Below are 25,791 nucleotides of genomic sequence, written 5' to 3' on the forward strand. Positions count from 1 at the left end.
TCGTTTTCGTGATTACTCGCCGCAGGTGCGCGTAACTTCAAAGTTAAACTTGAGAGACTTGGCAGAGGGCTGAACTCAAGAAAAACACGTACGAGCGCTGAGCTCAGAGTAGCATCAACAAGTAGAAGTTCGGATCAGAAAACCCATACCAATCCGGATACGAATACCTCTCTCAGCTTTTGGTAGCTTATTTTCAGATCTCGGAAAGGCACCCCGCATAATTTTTTCTGGCCGGCTCCAGAAAGGGCCCAAGTGCTCCTCCAATCAGAGGTCTGGAAATCCGTTCCCTAGCTCTCACCATAAAGTTAAAGATGTATTCACCAATGAGATACATGTATAGGGACTCATTTGTAGGAAATTCTGGAAACTTTGCTGGACTTCGCATAGCGTTCCCAAGATAAGAACCAAGTCTTGAGACAACACACAGCAGAATAAAACCAGAAGACTTCACCCAAAGGTTATTAACAAGCAAAGACTTCACCCCCTGAGACCAGTGGTTTCCTGCTCTGCTATAGAAGACAGCAGCTCTCTGTCTCCGGGGACTGAGCCAGGAAGATAATGCCTGACAGGCTCGCCTGACTGCTGCCTGCTAGCGTAGCAGAAGCCTCCTGAGTGAGCGGCAGCTCTTAAAAAGCGTGTGAACTCTCCTATTTTCACCAAAACTAAAATGACTTCCCCTCGTCAAGACTATATGCATGTAACGGGAAAAATCTGATACAAGAACGAAATTTTAAGTAATGTACAGAGAGGTGGGTACAGGACGTTGCTACAAGCTGCTCCTAACCGCTCACGTAATCACCGTGCAATACCGGTGAAAAGTTGACATGAGGAAACTGAATCGGAAAGTAAATGGAGCAAGAGTTTCTCGTATGCAAGTAGGATAAAATGTGAGGAGGAAGGCCTGATACAAGTCACCGCCTCACACATCCGCATCTCGCACAAACTACACGCTGAAAGTTTCAACAGTTCTTGACGGCACAGCTGCGTCGCCACAAGTAACAATAAATCGCTTAATAGATTGAAAGTGTCTCGACCGTATGAGAGAACAATGAGATTCCAGAAATTATGCGAAACGTTGTTCCACTTTTAGCAGTGGTTCATCATAGGTCGCTCGAGCAAAGAAAGTGATTGGAAGAAGGCGCAGATCATTCCCGTTGTCAGCTAGTAGCGTATAATTACAGGTATATGTAGATGAAATCACTCAGTTGTAGAACTATGTGCATCATTTATATTTGTGCGTTATGACCTTTTTGGAGAAGGAAAAATTCTTCTGTACAAATCAAAATGGATTCCACAAATATAGACCGTGTGAAGCAGTTCGCACTGATTCTATGACTCCCATTTTGGTGCAGTTTTCATAAGACATACGATACTGTTCCGCAGTGTTTGTCAGTCTAGTAAATACAAGCTTAGAGTATATCTGAACATATTTGTGACTTGATTCAGGACTTTCTAGTAGATAGAACTCATTAACTCCTTAAACACGACGAAATTGATAGGCGTAAATATAATTTCAATGATACTCCAAGACAATTTTTTACGATCTTAACGGTCTGCAATACACATATCTGATTTACTGGATAACATCGATAACTCCGAGAGGCTTTATCAGAACAACAGAATGGTTCAATGCCGAAGAATTGTGATGAAATACAGGAAGACCTATTCAAAAAAGCAGATAAAAATTCACTTGACACCTTCCTAAGAGACAATCTCCACTCATTCCAAATTAATAATATAATTGTAGACCAGATGTGGCTTCAATTCAAAGAGATAGTATCGGCATCAATTAAGTTATTTATACCAAATAAATTAACAAACGACGAAGTTGATCCTTCTTGGCACACAAAACGGATTAGAACACTGTTGCAGAAACAACGAAACAAACATGCCAAATTTAAACAGACGCAAAATCCCCAAGATTGGCGATCCTTTACAGAAACTCGAAATTTAGCGCGGACTTCAATGTGAGATGCTTATAACAGTTTCCACAACGAAACTATATCTCCAAACCTGGCAAAAAATCCAAAGAGATTATGGTCGTATTTGAAATATATTAGTGGCAAGAAACAATTAATGCCTTCTCTGCGCGATAGTAATGGAAATACCATCGCTGACAAAATTGCTAAAGCAGAGTTACTAAACGGAGCCTCCCGAACTGCCTCCACAAAAGAATATGAACTAAATATTCCAGAATTCGAATCGAGAACAGCTGCCAACATGAGTAACGTAGAAGTAAATATCCTCGGAGTAGTGAAGCAACTTAAATCCCTCAATAAAAGCAAGTCTTCTGGTCCAGACTGCATGCCAATTAGGTTCCTTTCGGAGTATGCTGTTGGAATATCTCCATACTAAACAACCATATACAACTGCTCGACGAAAGATCCGTACCCAAAGACCGAAAAGTTTCACAGGTCACGCCAATATTCAAGAAAGGTAGTACGATGAATTCACTAAATTACAGGCCCATATCGCTAATGTCGATATGCAGCACGATTTTGGAACATATATGTGTTCGAACATTATGAATTATCTCTGAGAGAACTGTCTGTTGACACACAGTCAACATGTGTTTAGAAAACGTCATTCCTATGAAACACAACTGCCCGCATCTCGTGGTCGTGCGGTAGCGTTCTCGTTTCCCACGCCCGGGTTCCCGGGTTCGATTCCCGGCGGTGTCAGGGATTTTCTCTGCCTCGTGATGGCTGGGTGTTGTGTGATGTCCTTAGGTTAGTTCGGTTTAAGTAGTTCTAAGTTCTATGGGCCTGATGACCACAGATGTTAAGTCCCATAGTGCTCAGAGCCATTTTTTTTCCAAACACAACTACCTCTTTATTCGCATGAAGTGTTGGGTGCTATTGAGAACGGATTTCACATCAATTCCGTATTTCTGGATTTCCACAAGTCTTTTGATACTGTACCACGCAAGCGGCTTGTAGTGAAATTCCATGCTTATGAAATATCGTGCCAGTTATGTGACTGGATTTGTGATTTCCTGGAAGAGGGGTCACAGTTCGCAGTAACTGAGGAAAGGTCATCGAGTAAAACAGAAGTGATTTCTGGCATTCCCCAAAGTAGTGTTATAGCCCTTTGCTGTTCCTTATCTATATAAACGATTTGGGAGACAATCTTGAGCAGCCGTCTTCGGTTGTCTGCAGTTGACGCTGTCGTTTATCGACTAGTAGTCATCAGAAGATAAAACAAATTGCAAAGTGATTTAAACAAATATCTGAATGGTGCGAAAATTGGCAGTTGACCCTAAGTAACGAAAAGTGTGAGGTCATCCACATGATTGCTAAAAGGAATTCGTTAGACTTCGGTTACACGATAAATCAGTCTAATATAAAAACTGTAAATTCAGCTAAATACCCAGGTATTACAATTACGAACAACTTAAATTGGAAGGAATTGAAGAGGGGAAGGCTAACCAAAGACTGCGTTTTATTGGCCGGACACTTGAAAATGTAACAGACCTGCTGAGGACACTGCCTACACTACGCTTGTCTGTCCTCTTTTCGAATACTGCTCCGCGGTGTGGGATTTTTACCCGATAGGACTGACGGAGTACATCGAAAAAGTTCAAAGAAAGGCAGCACGTTTTGTATTATCGCGAAATATGGGAGAGAGTGTCACAGAAATGATACAGGCTTTGTGATGGACATCATCAAAAGAAAGGCGTTTTTCGTTGCGACGGAATCTTCTCACGAAATTCCATTCACCAACTTTCTTTTCCAAATGCAAAAATATTTTGTTGACGCCGACCTACATAGGGAGGAACGATCACCACGATAAAATAAGGGAAATCAGAACTCGTAAGGAAAGATACAGGTGTTCGCTCTTTCCGCGTGCTATACGAGATTGGAATAATAGAGGATTGTGAAGATAGTTCGATGAGCCCTCTGCCAGGCACTTAAATGTGATTTGTAGAGTATCCATGTAGAAGTAGACCTGCAAGGACTGGCAACTGGCCCTGAACCTGACAAAATGTAACCACTGCACATAAATAGCTGAATACATTAATTACTGTTGGATTACGTTATTTGCGATTAAACAGTGTTAAGATTACACTACAGTACAATGTAAAATCCTTCCTTGTTCCTGTGCTTTCTTCCTTTCTTCTTTCCTCATTTTCTGCTCTCTTCTACAAGATTTCTTATGCTATGTGTTTTATAACTTATTCTTTGTGTAACTTTGTTTCTTTTTACGTCATGAAATTGCTATGATCGAAGTTGCTATTTTTATTTTTCTGATCCTTTGTGTTTGCACATTTATTAACACGTTATTCAGAATCATTTTCCATGGCCAGAATAATGTTAATATCTTCTTGCAGTTAAAGTAATTTGCTGTAGGGTTGAGTGCCTTAAGTCTACATTCGCTATTGGCAGCATTGTAATGTCAATCATTTTGGTTTCATGTATCTATATTGTGTTCAATAACTTGTATGGGATCACCACTAGGAATAAATTTGAGAGAGATTTGAATAAACGAATATTGTGTCTGTTTTAACCCATGTCATTATCCTTCAGGTCCATATTAAAAGGCTCTTCCTTTAATATTCTCAATGCTGTTATTAATTTGTTTGTTTATTTCACTCTTATGTCTACGCTAAATTAAGGTGCCTGAAGATTGATCCATGCTTCTACAAGGACTGAATGCAACAGTGCATGAGCAAACCGTCTTGTTCAGGTAAGCATATTCAAGTTTAAAATCGTGTAGCCACTGCCTGTTCTGCGCTCATACACTCCTGGAAATGGAAAAAAGAACACATTGACACCCGTGTGTGAGACCCACCATACTTGCTCCGCACACTGCGAGAGGGCTGTACAAGCAATGATCACACGCACGGCACAGCGGACACACTAGGAACCGCGGTGTTGGCCGTCGAATGGCGCTAGCTGCGCAGCATTTGTGCACCGCCGTCGTCAGTGTCAGCCAGTATGCCGTGGCATACGGAGCTCCATCGCAGTCTTTAACACTGGTAGCATGCCGCGACAGCGTGGACGTGAACCGTATGTGCAGTTGACGGACTTTGAGCGAGGGCGTATAGTGGGCATGCGGGAGGCCGGGTGGACGTACCGCCGAATTGCTCAACACGTGGGGCGTGAGGTCTCCACAGTACATCGATGTTGTCGCCAGTGGTCGGCGGAAGGTGCACGTGCCCGTCGACCTGGGACCGGACCGCAGCGACGCACGGATGCACGCCAAGACCGTAGGATCCTACGCAGTGCCGTAGGGGACCGCACCGCCACTTCCCAGCAAGTTAGGGACACTGTTGTTCCTGGGGTATTCGCAACCGTCTCCATGAAGCTGGGCTACGGTCCCACACACCGTTAGGCCGTCTTCCGCTCACGCCCCAACATCGTGCAGCCCGCCTGCAGTGGTGTCGCGACAGGGGTGAATGGAGGGACGAATGGAGACGTGTCGTCTTCAGCGATGAGAGTCGCTTCTGCCTTGGTGCCAATGATGGTCGTATGCGTGTTTGGCCTACACTGGCCGTACACCTCTGGTGATCGTCGAGGGGACACTGAATAGTGCACGGTACATCCAAACCGTCATCGAACCCATCGTTCTACCATTCCTAGACCGGCAAGGGAACTTGCTGTTCCAACAGGACAATGCACGTCCGCATGTATCCCGTGCCACCCAACGTGCTCTAGAAGGTGTAAGTCAACTACCCTGGCCAGCAAGATCTCCGGATCTGTCCCCCATTGAGCATGTTTGGGACTGGATGAAGCGTCGTCTCACGCGGTCTGCACGTCCAGCACGAACGCTGGTCCAACTGAGGCGCCAGGTGGAAATGGCATGGCAAGCCGTTCCACAGGACTACATCCAGCATCTCTACGATCGTCTCCATGGGAGAAAAGCAGCCTGCATTGCTGCGAAAGGTGGATATACACTGTAGTAGTGCCGACATTGTGCATGCTCTGTTGCCTGTGTCTATGTGCCTGTGGTTCTGTCAGTGTGATCATGTCATTTATCTGACCCCAGGAATGTGTCAATAAAGTTTCCCCTTCCTGGGACACTGAATTCACGGTGTTCTTATATCAATTTCTAGGAGTGTACATAGCACACCGCGCCTAGTAGCTACACGTCCACCGAGGCTCTCGGGAGCCACAGCAGTAAGTTATGGCACCTGAAGATGGGCTTACAAGAGCCCCAAAACCGATCGTGTGATAATAAAACAACTTTATAACAGAAGTGGTGTTTTCAGCCTCTGGTATAATGCTCTGTTGTGGATGTTCGTCCAATGTCTTGGTTATGAAGCTGCTATCTGTACAGATGTCATTGGTGATCTTGCTGCTCTCTAAGATTGAAGTTATAATTAAACTTAGACTTTTCGCTGCTTACAGGCGTTGATACATATCAACGGGTACAGCTGAAAAATGTGTGCCCCGACCGGGACTCGAACCCGGGATTTCCTGCTTACATGGCAGACGCTCTATCCATCTGAGCCACCGAGGACACAGACGATAGTGCGACTGCAGGGACTTATCTCTGGCACGCTCCCGTGAGACCCATACTTTTCAACTTTCTGACAACAACTTTTCAACTATCTGTCAACACACTTTATTCCTCGAGAGCTGCATAATCACCAATGATATCTGCACAGATACCAGCGTCATATAGATAAGGCTTACCGGTAGTCGTCAGTGCGGATGCACTTAAATTGACCGAACTTTTCTGGGAATCGGCAGATTTATTGCCGTGAATAATGTGTATGGTGGGCAAGGGCACTACGGATGTAGTGTGTGGACAGAAAGTTGAAAAGTGGGTCTCACGGGGAGCGTGCCACAGCTAAGTCCCTGCAGTCGCACTATCGTCTGTGTCCTCGGTGGCTCAGTAGCTGACACGGTAGCTCAGCGTGTTCGGTCAGAGGCTTGCGTGCTCTCTGTAATAATAATGAAAAGAAAACTGAGTCAAGGAATCAACAATCAACTTGAACGGATGTCTTGTGACGTCCGCCCAGACCAAAACGCAAAGGAACTACATCGAAAAAAAAGTCTGACAGAGCGTCTGACATGTAAGCAGGAGGTCCCGAGTTCGAGTCCCGGTCGGGGCACAAATTTTTCAACTGTCCCCGTTGATATGTATCAACGCCTGTAAGCAGCGAAAGGTCTAGATTTGCTTATAACTTCAATGTCTTGGTCGTCGTGCCGTATGGCAAGCGACACTCAGGTTGTGCCCCTGTCGAAAACGTCTCCAGACACAACTTGGGCCTGATAGCTCACTGACTGGAGTAGAACCAGCTTTAGTGACAGTTCGCACGATATCCCTAAGGGGGATATACAACAAATGTCAATCAATGCCATGCCGAATAACTGCTTGCGCGAGGGTCAAAGTCTGGCATTTATGATTTGCTGAAATTTGTGAAGCTCTTTCTCCTGAATAATTCATCCTGTCTGTCTGAAACGGACCATTTGCTTGTACCCTTCGTGGTGCACCCTTTGCATTGGATGATGATGATTAGTTTGTGGGGGCGCTCAACTTCGCGGTCATCAGCCATGAATGATGATGAGGACAACACGAACAACTCGCCATCTCGAGACAGGTGAAAATCCCTGACCCCACCGGGAATCGAACCCGGGACCCCGTGCTCGGGCAGCGAGAACGCGACCGCGAGACCACGAGCTGTGGACTTTTTGTATCGGAAGCAATGGGTACGTTCGGCTTTATGACTACATAATTTAATTTATTGAATATGGGAATAACTTATGACAAAGTTAAATTAATTAACGAGACATTACGTTTGAGATTCAGAAATGATTTTAGACAAATACTTGAAAGTTTGAATGTCAACAGAATTTTCGCTTTTAGTTTTTAAGGTGGTGCAAGGGGACACACACATGTTTAGAAAGACCGAATTGGAATTGCGTATCTCTGTTTGTTCGTTAGGAGTGCGACATGACGACGTGCTCTCACGTGCGGATAGGCTCACGAGAGATAAATACGATACCGGAGCTCAAACATGGCTCGTTACTGGAGGGGCCGACTCTTTGCGCCGGCGAATTTGCAGCATTAACGATCGGCCCGCAGCCCGGAGTCCGGACGAAAGCCAAACCGCACGCTGCGCGCCGAATTGAGTTTTGTGTGCTGCGGCCCGCGGCGCCCGTGCAGCGGCTTTCCGCTACATCCGGAGTCCGGCCAGCGGCGGGTTAGGGCGTGGGTGGCCACGGCCGGCCACCCGCGGGCAAATGCGGGCCACTCGGTCACTGCTAACCGTCTTAGCGGCAGCGGGGCTGCTGTGCTTTGGAGTTACTTTTCGGATCTCTTCTAGCCACAGTTTACCGCCGATTCCTGGAAATACGAAGCATCCATCATGGCTCGACAAAGGGGCATATGTGTCTCCACTGAAGATCGTAGGACATACGCACAGAACTACAAACTTATCTACGGCAGCATTTGCACTTTGTCAAATGACAATGGCTGTCGGTACTAGGTACCGCCATCAGGCCATCCGAAGTTCAAGAACATCCGTGCACAACTGACATACTTTTTAGGAAATATTTTTGTAAACTGTTTTTCCGTATAAAGTATGCTAAGTATGCTACAAATTGCAACCTTGAAACGCATGCCGCAATTACAGCTGATGCGCAGTCTTCAAATTCGTTCACCCAAGGAAGTCATTCATACTAATAAGTAGGTCAACCATAGAACATCAGTAACGAATAAACTTTTCTTCCACTTCTCTAATTTGAAAAATTAACACATTGTTTTGTTGTGATTGTAGGACTAAATTCCAGTTTTTTTTGGAGAAAACGACATTTTGTCAATGGAGTGACTGATTGATTATTGTGAATTTTTTTGTTTATTTATAGACGCAATCAAATTCATATGACACAGTCATAACCGCTTTCGGCCATACAATGACCTCCTTCACATTCTATAACAATACAAAGAAATTTTATATTAAAACCTAGAATTAAGTGCAACATTTAATCAGGCTTGTTAGTAAACTACTGAACTTATGCGAAATACATGTAGTCAAACCTAAAGGCGGCATGAACCTGTGTTCAGTGTATGCCGACTTTAGCTATGAACTATATGCATTTCGCATAAATTCAGTAGATTATTAATAATTCTGGTTAAATATTGTACTTATTTTTAGGTTTTATTATAAATTTTCTTTTGTATTCTTATAGAATCTGAAGACGGTCACTGTATGGCCGAAACCGGTTATGACTGTGTCATAAGAATGTGATTGCATCTATAAATAAACAAAAAAATGTTCACAAGACAATGTTGCTTACTTTTTCAACCAATTTCTTTGGCTTTAAAATTCAATACAATAACGTGTACTAAAGTGTACTGCCCTACTTAAGGTAATCAATTACCTTTAAGTTGTGCGTACGCAGTTTGCATTTGCCGATGCATTTGTTTTAATGCAGGACTTGAAACAAAGAAACTGCAGAAAACAAGAATGTGAAAACATACTTTACGTTGTTGTTAGCAATCCCCAAACATGTATGAAACATTTTCTCTGAAAATGTAATAAAAATATATCGTTTTGTACTAAAAGTCGCAATAAGCAATCTAGGGAAAGCTTGTTTGGGATATCCTGCTCAGTGGCAGGAGGCAGCCACTACCTTGGTCTAACAGTGGACACTATGTCACATGCAGCTTTTTCCGAGTACAAAAATCTGGCTGAGAAGCTAACGTATATTTGCGATTTTTTAACCCTCACATGATGTCTGGGGTCTTTTCAGACCCTAAGGCTCGTTTAAGTACAAATGAACAGTTTTAATGCGGGTGTAGACTCCTCATCCTCTAGATATGCTATTTCACGAATGTTTTATTATAACTAGGTAAAATATTTATGATTATATCACAGTATGTAACACAAAAATTTGTAATTTTGCAGTGGGGTCAGAAAATACCCTAGGATAAATATGTGATTTTCAGTGTTATATAAAAGTTTTGTTACGAAAATAAATCTTGGGAACAATGAACCTTATAAACCGACATTGATTTGTACATCGTCGTAAACAATGAACAGAAATACATTCACGTGCATTGTTACGACAAATTCACAGTTCAGAATTGAGTTTTTTGGAAGGAAGACGTGGTTTTATAGTTTATTCGTCAGGAATGGTGATATACGTTTTGCAAGGGGGCTATAGTCTCGAGAGGGCTTTGGTAGATTTACAGTAGAGTGCTAGTGATGATGATCAATTTTTGGAAACGAGGGTGACAGAGATGCTGATGAAGATATGATAGAGGATGATATACAAGTCGGAGATGAAGTGAATATGAGTTACTGTGAACAAGGTGATTATGGTATTCAGGAAACGAGTGCCTCTACTTTTGTGTGACTAGAAGTGGACATATAACATTACCACCTGATGTGCGCAAGCAGGTTTCAAGGAATGTAATATGTGAAACCGCACATATTCCACGTCACTTTACACCACTCGCATTCGGGAGGACGACGGTTCAATTCCGTCTCCGGTCATCCTGATTTAGGTTTTCCGTGATTTCCCTAAATCGCTTCAGGCACATGCTGGGATGGTTCCTTTGAAAGGGCACGGCCGATTTCCTTCCCCATCCTTCCCTCACCCGAGCTTGCGCTCTGTCTCTAATAACCTCGTTGTCGACGGGACGTTAAACACTAATCTCCTCCTCTTTTAGACCACAATTACAGATAAGGGCAGATTGTTTCAGACTTTTTTATTACTCATCACACGCAGTGTGTAACAATAATGCATACCAATAATCATGCAAAGGATAGTAAAATTCTGTACCCAACTCTTGAACGCTGGACGGAATTTGATTCTACAGAGCTGCAGGCACTCTTTGGTCTACGAATAATAGCTCGCTTGCAAAAGCTTTTCAATATTTTGTGATTTTTGTTGTGCCTCCGGTTACAAGGGAAGAAAGAAAAGCTGCTTCCAGATCAAAGCCGAAGCTATAAGGGCTGTGTTTGAAAAGTCCGTTGATGCCAAGTATTTCGTCTTACGTCCCTGGGTCTTATATTACAGCTGATGAGCATCTGTGTACTTTCAGGAGGCGGTTTCCATTCAAGGTGTACATTCCTTCGAAACCTGTAAATTATGGGATAAAAGTGCGGATAGCTATAGATTATGAGACCAATCATGTCATAAATGCACAAGTGTATACGGGGTAATCTGCTGAATTTAAGGGAAATAAATCAAGGGAATCGAGTGGTACATGATTTAGTTGATAACCAGAAGTGAAGTGGTAGAAACATTACCACTGATAACTTTTTTACAAGTTTTTATTTGGGTCAAGTACTTCTTACTAATAAATTGACACTTGTGGGAACTCTTAGGGCCAACCGAAAGGAGATACCAAAAGAGATGTTATCATAAAAAAGGCGCCCGTTATCGACCACGTCTGGGTATGAACCTCATACTGTTTTAGTTTCGTATGTTCCTATACAAAATAAATCAGTCTTTTGTTGTCTATTCTATACCAAGCATTTCATGTAAGTATGCACGAATACAAAAACCTGAAATAAAATGCTCTACAACTCAAGAAAGTCAGGAATTGATAGAGCTGATAAGATGGCTAGACATTATTCAGTGAAACGTGGAACAAGAAGATGGCTACTTGCTGTATTTATTGATGTACTAGATTCAGCTTGTCGCAACGTTTACGTTCTGTATTGTAAATTTTTACATGATATGAGAAATAAAAATATAAGAAAAGAATTCATCTCAGAACTAGGAAAAGAAATAGTCAAACCTCACATTGAACAACGAATCCTGTCGCCCCATTGCTGAAAACAACGCATTCGTTCAGCAATAGTATCTTCAGGCTTCAAGGATCTTCTAAAGGAAAAACAACACGATAGCCAAGAAGCCGATGTTCCAAATCTGGAAAGAAAACGGTGCGATTCCTGCAGAAGGTCTAAGGACAAGAAAGTGAATCAGCAATGTGATGGATGCCCCAAGTTTGTAAAGAACATGCTAGGATGGGTGTGTTTTGTAATGATTGTTCGTCACATGACAAGGAGAGCGAGTAGGAGTGTATTTCTAACAAAATTCCATGTAAGTGATATTACATATGATATTGAAAAATACGGTATTGTTACATAATGTGTGTTATGAATATTTTGTGTTAAAATAATTTTGGAGATAAGCCAAATATGTTTACATACTTCAAACAAATGTAGTAAATAATTACAACTTACAGATAACTTAGTTATATTAAGAAACTATGGAGTTGTATTATCAACATTGTGCATATATTTCTTAACAAATAATAATTACTTTTGTGGACGCTTTTCAAATTTCATCGCCATAAAGTTGATCGAATCACTTTGGAGTCAAAAGACCCCAGGCATAAAACGTTAATTTTTTTTTTCCAGAGCTGATACCATGCGAGGGTTAACATAACGTTTACATAGGATTTAGATGTGACCGTTAGCTTTCGCTGTTACAGCCAATACTTTGTTGAAAGCGCTTTCACTGTAAACGTTAACAACATCAGTCACGATGTAGAAATTATGTGAAATTCTGACATCCCAAAAAAGTAGGATGTATAAAAATAAACAATAGAACATAATGAACAGAGTAATCTCCACTCAAACAAAACATTAAGGGCAAAATGGCACCTAAAATACAATGTTGCCATAGACCATTCATACATGGTGCGTACCTCTAGCCATGATTCATTCTAGTTAGGTAGGTATCCCATAACTGTGCTGTAGTATTATCATAATTGCGTAGGCTCAGTGAACATTAGACACGCTTCAGTATGATACCGCGTCGTTGTGTAAAAAGCTATTACTGATGTATCCATCGTTTCGGTCACGGTTGCAGTGGCGTTTTTATAGGTATGCCAGTACACCAACTGAAAAGATTAGCCACCAAGCAAAGGGAATACTGACACAGAGTGGCAATGTACACTTATTACTCCAAAACTGCCATATCCAGTTTTCTGTCTATCTCAGAAGTGGACATATGTGCAACGAACCTGTTGGAGGTGGCGCTGCATCTTGCTTCCGCCACACGGTTCACAGTACGCAACCTGCCACGACCACGAATGTCAATCCCCGCATCCCACATTCCGTTGCAAACGGGTGCATCGCCATAGTATTAAGAGAAGCCCACAAAAGACCACAATACTGATCCATATCACAAAAACGTTTACTAAAGAATTTTTTAACTCTGTACTATCGCAGGACGGCCTGGTCATCGTTCATGGCACCCAGATTGGCACTCGTCTGACAAAATAAAACCGCGACTCTTGAGCAAAACAAATAAGCCTTTTTTTCTTGTTTGTGTTGGTCGCTATTTCAAAAGATAGTACGTCGGCAAAATGTACAATCTTGCTAAAGCCGAAATGAGTAGTTTGCGAACTTGTTTGTGCTCAGGTGTGAGAACTTTTCTAGTCCCGTAACAACTCCTCTGTACAAAACAACATTCTCAGAACGACAGATCTTTCGAAGCTTTGCTTACTCTATGTGCTACGTAATCCAGACGCCAGTGGATAGTGAAGACCACAATGATGCAGTGTTTCTCGACTTCCGGGGAGTCTTCCAGACTTTCTCGCATAGTTTCCTGGCAAGAACATATGTTGAAAGGAAATAGCCTGACAGATAGGAGACTGTATTCAAAACTTACGAAAAAAAAAATCCATGAGTATGAGTATTTACCTTTGCATATATACCGCACTGAAATATGTCCATACAGCAGTGCAAACGTCACTTGTATTCGGTGCGCGTGTGTGTGCGCGCGGAAACAAAGTCGTTCCATTCGGTCACGATACTTGCTATCGACAACAATAATGGCCATGTAATTCCTTTTTCTCAAGTCTGTATGAAGTACTGCTCGGCGCTCTCTCTCGGATTTGTTTCTCTAACAGTATTAGTTGTACGTTAGGAGTGATACCCAGCAGTGTGGAACAGGTTTACTAATATCTACATGTACATGACTACTCTGCAATTCACATTTAAGCGCTTGGCAAAGGGTTCATCGAACCACAATCATATTATGTCTCTACCATTCCACTCACTAACAGCGCGCGGGAAAAACGAACACCTAAACCTTTCTGTTCGAGCTCTGATTTCTCGTATTTTATTTTGATGATCATTCCTACCTATGTAGGTTGGGCTCAACAAAATATTTTCCAATTTGGAAGAGAACGTTGGTGACAAATTTCGTAAATATATCTCGCCGCGACGACAAACGTTTTTGCTGTAATGACTTCCATCCCAACTCGCGTATCATATCTGCCACACTCTCTCCTCTCTTACGCGATACTACAAAACGAGCTGCCCTTTTTTGCACCCTTTCGATGTCCTCCGTCAATCCCACCTGGTAAGGATCCCACACCGCACAGCAATATTCTAACAGAGGACGAACGAGTGTAGTGTAAGCTGTCTCTTTAGTGGACTTGTTGCATCTTCTAAGTGTCCTGCCAATGAAACGCAACCTTTGGCTCGCCTTCCCGACAATATTATCTATGTGGTCGTTCCAACTGAAGTTGTTCGTAATTTTAACACCCAGGTACTTAGTTGAATTGACAGCCTTGAGAATTGTACCATTTATCGAGTAATCGAATTCCAACGGATTTCTTTTGGAACTCATGTGGATCACCTCACACTTTTCGTTATTTAGAGTCAACTGCCACCTGCCACACCACACAGCAATCTTTTCTAAATAGCTTTGCAGCTGATACTGGTCTTCGGATGACCTTACTAGACGGTAAATTACAGCATCATCTGCGAAAAACCTAAGAGAACTGCTCAGATTGTAACCCAGGTCATTTATATAGATCAGGAACAGCAGAGGTCCCAGGACGCTTCCCTGGGGAACACCTGATGTCACTTCAGTTTTACTCGATGATTTGCCGTCTATTACTACGAACTGCGACCTTCCCGACAGGAAAACACGAAACCAGTCGCACAGCTGAGACGATACCCCATAGGCCCGCAGCTTGATTAGAAGTCGCTTGTGAGGAACGGTGTCAAAAGCTTTCCGGAAATCTGGAAATACGGAATCAACTTGAGATCCCCCGTCGATAGCGGCCAGTACTTCATGCGAATAAAGATTCATTGAAGCCAAAGGAAGAGTGACACAGCTTCGTATTGCCAAGTTGTTGCAGCAGCGAAGACAACCACATCAAAATAAATTTGCATACAAATGTTGTCGCGTTACGGTGTTATTTGCCTTGCACATTTTGGTGATTGCGTTTCAGTGGCGAGTGGCGCTCGGTACTAACGCTACGAATCAGTATCCTCTGCACGTTCTGTCGTTCTTTGAAGTGGTACTAAATTAATATGTGCATCTCTTTGGCAGGCTTGGATGCAAGTTCTGTTTGTAAAAGTTACTTTTTTTCCTTTTTGGGGGTGGGGGCTGTGAGGAGGAGGGGGGGGGGAGGATGGGTATCAGATGGTGGCACCCTCCTCTCCTTGTCCCTCGCTGTACACGTCCATAATGACGGATTTCACAGCCTTCCAATGATGGAAAATTGGAAGCGACCCCTTTTATTGACACCACCTTGTCAACAAATCACAAATTATCGTGGTATTCAGATTTTACGCCAATACTGCGCTCACTTAACACAATAACTAGAAGTGTACGAGACTTACTAATACAAGAAGGTTGACCAGGTACTTTTTAAGGCCCAAGCCTAACAAGCACCCACCTGACATGCGCAGAATGAGAGGTGTTCCAGAGACGCCTTCGTGCAAGATTATTAAACGTCGAACCAAGTTTTCTGTCTGCTCCCGACACAAACGGGTAATCAGTCAACAAAGTAAAGTTAGTAGAAACCACAAAATTGAATAAAACACAAATATGAGAACACGAAAGTCCAGATACAAATGCAGCATCAAAATCCTATCAGCACTGAGCAATAGGGAGATGGGGGCGTGAGGACAATCTTAATATGAAATTTTTATGCAAATTAATTAAACTGATCAATTAATAACTCCCACCCAGATGATGGTAAGTGTTTTCCTCAGCTTACACATGCGCCCCAAACTCCTCCCTTCTCGCCACCTACCCTATTGGCAAGAATTTCGAATTCTGACTGCAATTTCTTTGCCCCATGGCTGTCCTGACATCCCACCCCACACCCCACCTTGGAATTTCAAGGTAATTAAGAATGGCAGTGCCCTTTCCGGGACTCAAACCCTGGTCCTTCTGGATAGAGAGCCCAAGTGCAACTCCAAATATATGCAAACGGTCCACATGCAAGTCGGGAAGGTTACGTTACTGTACTTTATTTATTTTGGTTGGGAAACTGAAGTAAAAATCAGTCTTAATTACTTAACTATATGCATAGTGCTATATACAAGGAGTGCCTAAAATTCAATACGGCTCAAAAATTGACGATGTCATACAATTGGTGTTATCATTCTCGGAAAAAGTTAAACAATACCACTCGAACCAAGAGGCACATGTACACAAACTCAACTCTTCTCCTACAAGCTGTCAGAGGAAAACGTTGGCGTATAAAGTAATATATTCATTGTTTTTTGGTGGGAATCGTATTCAGCTGAGAAGATGCTGGTGTTGGTCAGAGAGGGGTTTAATAAGAGTATTACCTGTAAGCATACCGCTGAGGATTGTATATGTCACTGTTTCACGTCAGATTTCGCAGCACACGCCTCCTGTTGCATTGCTCGACGATCACCCTGCAATCCCAGGTCATCTAGGCCAATACACACTATCACAAGTGATGGAAAATACTTCACGTTCTAATTAAACGTCGAAATTGTCGTGAAGAAAACCAGCACTGTTAATCAACAGGTCACAATGCAACACTGGGGAAAATCGTTGCCCCAAAAGATTGCAGACGGGAGAAAGTTGAGCGAGAATTCTCTTTGATTCATGGCCAGGCATGGCCTCCCCTCATTGCTTCCTTTATTCCACCTACAGTGGGGACACAGGCCTTTTCAAACTATCAGCTGCTACCACAACCTGCAGGGTTTTTCTGCGGCCCCCTGCCCTTCCACCGGCTGACGAACAATACCCAGGCCCATCTTGAGGCGACGGCGCATGCATTTGGCCCTTCGCCAACACAAAACGACGTAAAGCCCACCAAACAATAGGAGATAAATGATGGCTGCTTGAAATGCATCTTCTTTGTTCGTATAAAATGTAGTTACACTGCCCCACCCCACATTCTGCCCCCTGGTCGGGGTGCACCAGCATCGATGACCCACGCACACTCAACTGTCCCCACACTGTCCCTGCATTTGCATACCATAGTAAGTAATTTCTTTCAGGTTGATGGACAAATTAAGCGACCTGAGAGAGGTTTTCGTGTTTCAGTCAGTGTCTCTAAATAAACTGTCATGCACATGTGTATTACAAATATTTCAGACACTTGAAATGACATTACAGAATACAGCATTCCACACCAGTTGGTTGTGTGTCAGAAGAAACACAATCATTTTACATTTGACAGCAACAAGCTATAATTCTAGAGTACACTATGCTGTTTTGTACACTGTGGTAGGTCCTGTTTTACTAATGAGATGCTGTATCACATTGGCGTTTACAAAACAAGTCATGAGAGCCTGTCTTCTACTTGAACCCTCTATAAGATTTTGCCACATCTCTCTCTTCTGATATAACGAAATACACATACTGTCTGTGTGTTGACATCAAGCATATTACATACAAAATTATCACTCCATTGGAGCTGGCGGCCAGTCGTCAAAGTCACTTGCACAGACTTGCGTAAAGTTTTCTTGATGGTACTGGAGGAAGACAATATCCAACGGACTGTTAATCACAAAAGATGGTTCCTGTGTTGATCCTTTATGAGCAGTTTCATACATTGTTTTTCGGCTGTAACACAGCCAAGCAGCGTACGACTACAACTTGTACACTGCCACACACTTTGGTTTTCTACCGTGACTTCGAGATCTGCGTCAGGTGTTAAACCAACATTAATACGTTTCAATCCATTGGCTCTCAACATGGTGTAAACTATGCAGCTCCCACAACACACACATGCGATATTTCTCATTGACAAAAACGTGGAAGACCTTGCAACATATGGAAATTGGAACATTTTGCTGCACTGTAGGTTGTTTCCAACAACTACCCAAAGGTGGCGACATATTTAGTGAATCTCACTTTCCACATCGATGGGTTAGTGGGTGTCTTGGTGTTCTGTTTCAGAGAGCATTTTTTCCTCATTTTGCAGTCACGTATGTGATCATTGTTCTGGTAACGACCATAAACGGAAGGCGCTCTTCACAATATGTTCCAGGTGGTATAAATAGGTACTACTATCTTATTGGTGAAAAACACATGTGGAGGGCATCGGAGCATATGGAAATAGCATGAGTTTGCAACACTGAGGAACGCTTGCAAGCAACTGTCTGCAGGTGGTGACCTATATATTTAATCCCATGCTCCACAGTGACAAGTAGCAGATATCCAGTGTTCTGCCAAGGCTCTCTCCAACTCAGACAAGTGGTGTCAGTCAATTATTATGTGGCAATCGACAGTGGACAGATGGAATAGGAAAGACACCATTGATATGGGACGATATACTGTAATACACACTGCAGTTGACAGCATTATCAATTTTAGCAATTTTACCAGTTGTTATTAATTTCAACCCCATCCAATGAAACAGCCGATCGCCTCAATTTCTGTATCATCGCCAAATCACCTCTCCACTACTTTGTCAGTACCATATACTAGATTGTGAAAGCAAATAAATGACTGTGCAGCATGTCCATTTACCCTTATACACCACTATATACCAGACAGGGTCATATACCGATGAAATTAGGTTATCATCATATTTCCATCACATTGCTCATAGTGCAGAATTTACGATTACGACTGGCCATCTTTCCCTGTGTGGATGGATGTCACAGAGTATTCTCGCATTTGTAGGATAAAGTCAGAGATTGACAGATATCTCACATATTGCTCTTGACGACTCCTCCCTGCAACATGGTCGAAAATGTAATATTGCATCTGATCTGAAGTAGGAGGGTCCTACACCCACTACATTCCATGCCTAGTGAAGGAATAGGACGAGCTGTGTCCATAGACGCTGTTCAGCAAAGAATGTTCTGCACCGATCCAAATGCACAAGATTTCTCCATATGCATATATATCGAAGAAGGTAGCACCTCTTATCAGTGTATAGTAGACATGAGACTGTTGCGGTGATGTAACAGATGGTTAAGAACAAACATGTGAATTGTACATGATGGAGCTCCAGACAGTTGGAGTTTGAAACATTTCAAATAAATCAACTGTAATATCTATTCTGAAGTATTATTCCACAGCAGAGATCCAGTACCAGTAAGGTACCAATATGAGAGAAATGTTCGTCGACCATAAACACTTACTGCTATGGTTACACGGTCTTGCAGCTAAAAATGCTGCATTGTTAAAACCGCATCGTTTCCGAAGTATTAGTAGTGCAGAATTCAACGCTCTTAATACTCTAATGCAGGATATATTTGTCCAGCATCAGACCTACAACCACCCTGCAAGCTTTCTACGCCAAACACTAAGAAGACAAACCTTAAAATGATAAAACTACTTCCTTCTAAACAATTATGGTGTCTGAGGAAGGCATTGTCAGTCTATGTCGACCGCTCAAACTACTCAGAAACCAATTAGAACCAAGTACTGCTGTACTGTCTCTTAGGAAATTAATAGATTTTACACATCTTTTTAAATCGGTAATATATGAATCCTCAATTACACTTCCTGCCTGAGTTCTTCACCTTCATATTATTATTATTTCTTTCCTTTCTCAGACGTTACGTCTGGTTAAAAATGGGAAGTGACGCGGACCTTAATCAAGCGTGACTTCCTTTTAACTGTACAGTATATGTTACATTGCATTTAGGAACTTTTGGGTAATTGAAAATGTATCAATAATTACGGATTTCTGTAGTTGTATATATAAGTTTGGATGTAGCTGTATTGCGTTGATGTACTGGTGGATATTGTGTGGTATGACTCCTGTAGTTGATAGTATAATTGGTATAATGTCAACTTTATCCTGATGCCACATGTCCTTGACTTCCTCAGCCAGTTGGATGTATTTCTCCTGTATATTTGTTGTATTGGGTATGGATATTTCGATTAGTTGTGTTAATTTCTTCTTTTTATTGGTGAGTATGATGTCAGGTTAGTTATGTGGTGGTGTTTTATCTGTTATAATGGTTCGGTTCCAGTATAATTTGTCTTCATTATTCTCCAGTACATTTTGTGGTGCATACTTGTATGTGGGAACGTGTTGTTTTATTAGTTTATGTTGTATGGCAAGTTGATGTATTAGTTTTGCTACATTATCTTGTCTTCTGGGGTATTCTGTATTTGCTAGTATTGTACATCCGCTTGTGATGTGATCTAGTGTTTCTATTTGTTGTTTTCAAAGTCTGCATTTATCTGTTGTGATATTGGGATCTTTAATAATATGCTTGCTGTAATATCTGGTGTTTATTGTTTGATCCTGTATTGCAAGCATGAATCCTTCCGTCTCACTGTATATATTGCCTTTTCTTAGCCATGTGTTGGATGCGTCTTGATCTATGTGTGGCTGTGTTAGATGATATGGATGCTTGCCATGCAGTGTTTTCTTTTTCGAATTTACTTTCTTCGTATCTGTTGATGTAGAAGTGGTTATGAAATTGCAGTGGTGTAGCTCATGTATTTATATGAGTGATTACTTTGTGTATTTTGCTAGTTTCTGCTCGTTCTATAAAGAATTTTCTTAAATTGTCTACCTGTCCATAATGTAGGTTTTTTATGTCGATAAATCCCCTTCCTCCTTCCATTCTGCTTAATGTGAATCTTTCTGTTGCTGAATGTATGTGATGTATTCTATATTCGTGGCATTGTAATCGTGTACGTGTATTGAGTGCTTCTAGGCCTGTGTTACTCCATTTCACTACTCCAAATGAGTAGGTCAATATTGGTATAGCAGAAGTATTTGTAGCTTTTGTTTTGTTTCTTGCTGTCAATTCTGTTTTCAGTATTTTTGTTAGTCTTTGTCTATATTTTTCTTTTAGTTCTTCTTTAATATGTGTATTATCTATTCCTATTTTTTGTCTGTATCCTAGATATTTATAGGCATCTGTTTTTTCCATCGCTTCTATGCATTCGCTGTGGTTATCCAATATGTAATCTTCTTGTTTAGTGTATTTTCCCTTGACTATGCTATTTTTCTTATATTTGTCTGTTCCAAAAGCCATATTTATATCATTGCTGAATACTTCTGTTATCTTTAGTAAGTGGTTAAGATGTTGATTTGTTGCTGCCAGTAGTTTTAGATCATCCATGTATAGCAAATCTGTGATTTTGTGTTGGTATGTTCCAGTAATATTGTATCCATAATTTGTATTGTTTAGCATGTTGGATAGTGGGTTTAGAGCAAGGGAGAACCAGAAAGGACTTAATGAGTCTCCTTGGTATATATCGTGATTAATCTGTATTGGCTGTGATGTGATATTACTTGAATTTGTTTGGATATTAAGTGTGGTTTTCCAATTTTTCATTAGTATGCTTAGGAACTGTATCAATTTGGGATCTACTTTGTATATTTCCAATATTTGTAGTAACCATGAGTGGGGTACACTAACAAAAGCTTTTCGGTAATCAATGTACGCGTAGTGTAGCGACTTTGTTTAGTTTTAGCCTGATATGTCACCTCTGCATCTGTTATCAGTTGCTGTTTACATCCTCGTGCTCCTTTGCAACAGCCTTTTTGTTCTTCATTTATAATTTTGTTCTGTGTTGTATGTGTCATTAATTTCTGTGTAATGACTAAAGTTAATATTTTGTATATTGTTGGTAGGAATGTTATGGGGTGGTGTTTAGCTGGGTTTGCTGTGTCTGCTTGATCTTTAGGTTTCAGGTAAGTTATTCCATGTGTAAGTGTATCAGGGAATGTGTATGGGTCTGCAATGTAACTGTTAAATAATTTAGTTAGATGTGAATGTGTTGAGGTGAACTTCTTTAGCCAGAAATTTGCTATTTTATCTTTTCCAGGGGCTTTCCAATTGTGAGTAGAATTGATTGCTTGGGTGACTTCATGTTGCAAAATTATCACTTTAGGCATTTGTGGTATCATCTTGTATGTGTCTGTTTCTGCTTGTATCCACTGTGCATGCCTGCTATGTTGTAGCGGGTTTGACCATATGTTGCTCCAGAAGTGTTCCATGTCTGTTATGTTTGATGGATTCTCTATTTTAATGTGTGTGTTATCTATTGTCTGGTAGAATTTCTTTTGGTTTCTGTTGAATGTTTGGTTTTGTTTCCTTCTATTTTCACTTTTTTTTGTATCTTCTAAGTTGTTTGGCCAATGCTTGTAATTTCTGCTTCTTTTCATCTAATTGCTCTATCGCTTCTTATTGTGAGATTTTACCTAACCTTTTTCATATTTTTTCTGACATTTGATGTCTTATAAATTTTGTTAGCTGTCCAATGTCTTTTCTCAGTTTTTCTATTCTGATCTGTAGCCTGTTTTGCTATGCTGGTTTTGTAGATTTCTTCTGTGTGTTGGTTGGTTCTGATCTCTGCCTAGTGTGTATATTTAGTGCAGTGAGTGCTGCCATATGTATCAATAGTCGTAATTCTTCCATATTTGTATTTTCATTTATTTTGTTGTGTATGATTGTCTTGATAGTTATTGTTGTTTCGACTTGTGGGTTATTTGGTGGTCTATGCAAGAATGGCCTGATGTCTGTATTTGTGTCTTTGTATTCTACATATGTCAGCCGAAATTTTTCTTCCATATCTAACGAGTGTGTCACTTCGTGTTCCATTTGTGCTTCTGGTGGCCGTCTTGAGATTTTGTTTTCCTCTGATTGTTTAATTGATGCGTGTTGTTCTTTGTTTGTTTGCTCTGGGATGTTTGAGTCCATTACTGTATGTTCTTCTTCTTCTGATTGCACATTTTTTGTTCCAGTATTTGTTGTACTTGTTGTTTGATCTTTTCTAATTCTGACTGGGGTATCCTGTTATTTTTGATTATTACACGGATCTGATCAGCTAGTCGTTGTTCTGTTAAAAATTTTAATTTTGGGTATCTTGTAATAAATGTTGTGTATACTTGTGATCTGTATCCAGTTGTGTTGGTTCCTAAGCTTGTTGCTTGGTAATAACAGAATATGAGGTGTCGGTTAACTTAATCTGATCATCTCATCCTCTGTCTTTGTTTTCCTTCTAGAGTGGTTGCAGGAAGCATATCCTGCAAAACACCTCTATTTGGATTTAAATCCTTTTCTGTGTGGCTAGCAGTTTCGTTACCATTGTGGACGGGCATATGGTTCAAGCATCGTCCCCGACCATGACAGCACTTGTCCGAGGCTTCATTAGTTCTGTCCTGAACCAAAGGGGGAGGTTAGCCCTGCCCTGTTAGTGGTTTGCTCTTTTCGTCGCCTTTTACGACTGGCAGAACATACCGGAGGCCTATACTTTTCCCGTGCCTCCAAGGGTTTTAGTATTAATATTACAATTTATTTATTATTATTATTATTATTATTATTATTATTATTAGTGTTGGTTGGCTGTGGCTATGTCTCACTAGGAAATAGAGTGAGGAAAAACCGACATGAATATTTTTGATAGCTGATACATTGAGGTACCTCCCACACCCTATTGCGCGAAAATGCTCACGAAGAACAGAACTTCTTACGAAGTAGTAAGCACCAAGATCAGAAGGCAAAAGAGATGTAACGATCTTACTGCTGTTTACAGTTGCATCACCACAGGTTTGGTAGCGTTCCTGTTACACAAATTAGTCCTGGTCTGAGGTTACATAGTTTTGATCATATATAGGATAATACAGCAATTTTGTACTAACACCACGTCTCTCAAGTACACCCCTATCACACTATTACAGGTGTTCTCGTTCAGAACGCTCTAGGCAATGGCATAAGTCTGTTAAACACATTGATTCTTCTCTTTAATACCTAAGGATGAACAATACTTATGAGAATAAACTGTAATTCTGTAAAATCTATATTCGATTGCACGTGTGAGAACACTGCTATGGATTGGGGTATATATGTTTTGCCTGCTTTAATACAGCACCTGTGTGAAATATTTATGTCCCCTTTGTTAAAGTAAGGCATTACGAAAATCCGCATAGTTTACAGGGGGAGGGTTAAAAGTGAATGCAGCCAGAACATAATTTTTAAGCTTTTCTCAGTGTTGAGGGTCCAGGTATCTCCAGCTTACCTCGGTTCCCCGCATTTCATGGTACTTTTCTCTAACTTTGTGGATTCTCAATCAGTGTATGTAGTTTTGCAAGGTTTGCTAGAATTAATGGATTTCGTTGTATACTCCTCAATTTTACGTATTTGCCATCAATTTGTCACAACTACACCAGTTTTTCCTCCATTTTTACAGATTCTGTCATTTTTCATATATTTTTGATGTTTTTCCATATATATAGGGTCATATTGCTGGCATATACAAGGGTTGTTTGATTTTATATGAGGATGTTTGCGTGTTCGATACACCAGCCAACTAAAAAATCCTAAGAATTCCACTTTTACTGATGATCTACATGTATCCATTTTGACAGGAAGTTCATGAAAAGTATAGTAACACTGGCCTCGTACCTAGATGAGATTCAGCGAGTGGTGCAGATTGGAAACTCGTAGTTGGGAAACGAATCTGTGTACTGCTATGACACATCAGAGAGCTTGTCTGCAGACCCATGTAGAGATGCACTTGAATGAAACTCAAAGTCTGGCCCAGTTCTACACGTTCACCTGACTGCCACTCTACCGTCCAGGGATCTGCAACAAGAAACTGACATACGTACAGCACTGATTTCTGCCGCTTGTTTAATATTTTGTCATAAGTATATGCTCTTACTCCTTACCAGATGAACTTCGCTACCTTTTTTTTAACGCCTTTGAACCCTGATATGTCCCCCACAACCACGTCAGGGCGTCTATAAACAGCAGATTTATGATATTTTTTAATCCTACTCGTTAGTCGACAGCACTTCGCATCCTGGAACGTGAGAGTTTCTCTTCCCCGTACCTTCAGGGGCGTCATTTATAGATGAACAGTTAGCTAATTAAACATTCCAACTGCAACCACCCGCTGCTGGCAGCTCTGCGCAAATCATATAGAGACTATGCATAATATTACCACTCGCGAAGTTTTTATACTGGTCTATGCAAGCGATTTCGACCACTGACCACCAGCTCAGCATTATGTATATATGTAATGTGCTCGATGTCAACACGCAGGCGTTACTTGTTTTTCGGTATATCCGAAGAGAGTGATTTTTATAGAAGGTTATATTATAAGACAGGCTCTCCGTTTTGTTTCGTAAATGGTGGTGTGACATAGCATCTCATTGGTAACATGGAACATGCCATAGTGTACAAAACAGTAATGTAACCCTTGAATTACAGCTTTTTGTTGCCAAACATAAAGTGACTGTATTTTTTCTGACATGTGGCCAAATGGCGTGAAAGGCTGTATTATATAATGTTATTTCACGTGTCCGAAATGTTTGTAATACATGCGAGCAGCTATAATGTTATTTCACGTGTCCGAAATGTTTGTAATACATGCGAGCATGACAGTTCATTTACAGACACTGATTTGAACGTGAGAGACGCTCTCAGGTCGTGTAATTCATCCACCAAAGTGAAAGAAATTGCTTAACATAGATGCTTTTTCTTTGGAGTTTAAATTCTCGCTTTTTCTTTACTCTAACTACAGTTTTTTTCCTGATTCTATGCATGTTGGACTATAGGCCTCTGCAGTCTGGTGATCTGTAAAGGGTGGAGGTGATGTAGATTTTTTTCGCTTCGTTTGATGTCGCAAAATAATGAGATGAGAATTGTATCCTGCAATC

General features: G+C 41.2%; 1 protein-coding gene and 1 non-coding gene across 2 annotated transcripts in view; both read right to left on the reverse strand.

Moving 5' to 3' along the window:
* LOC126272182 (uncharacterized) overlaps nucleotides 1–25,791 on the reverse strand; it is a 1,390,907-nt gene that overhangs the window by 689,753 nt on the left and 675,363 nt on the right. The gene's annotated exons all lie outside the window — the stretch shown is intronic.
* Trnat-ugu (transfer RNA threonine (anticodon UGU)) lies at nucleotides 6,389–6,462 on the reverse strand. Its single transcript has one exon. It is a non-coding gene; the product is annotated as a tRNA-Thr (tRNA).

This window comes from Schistocerca gregaria, chromosome 5 (genome assembly GCF_023897955.1).
Source record: "Schistocerca gregaria isolate iqSchGreg1 chromosome 5, iqSchGreg1.2, whole genome shotgun sequence".
In the NCBI taxonomy this organism is placed as follows: domain Eukaryota; kingdom Metazoa; phylum Arthropoda; class Insecta; order Orthoptera; family Acrididae; genus Schistocerca; species Schistocerca gregaria.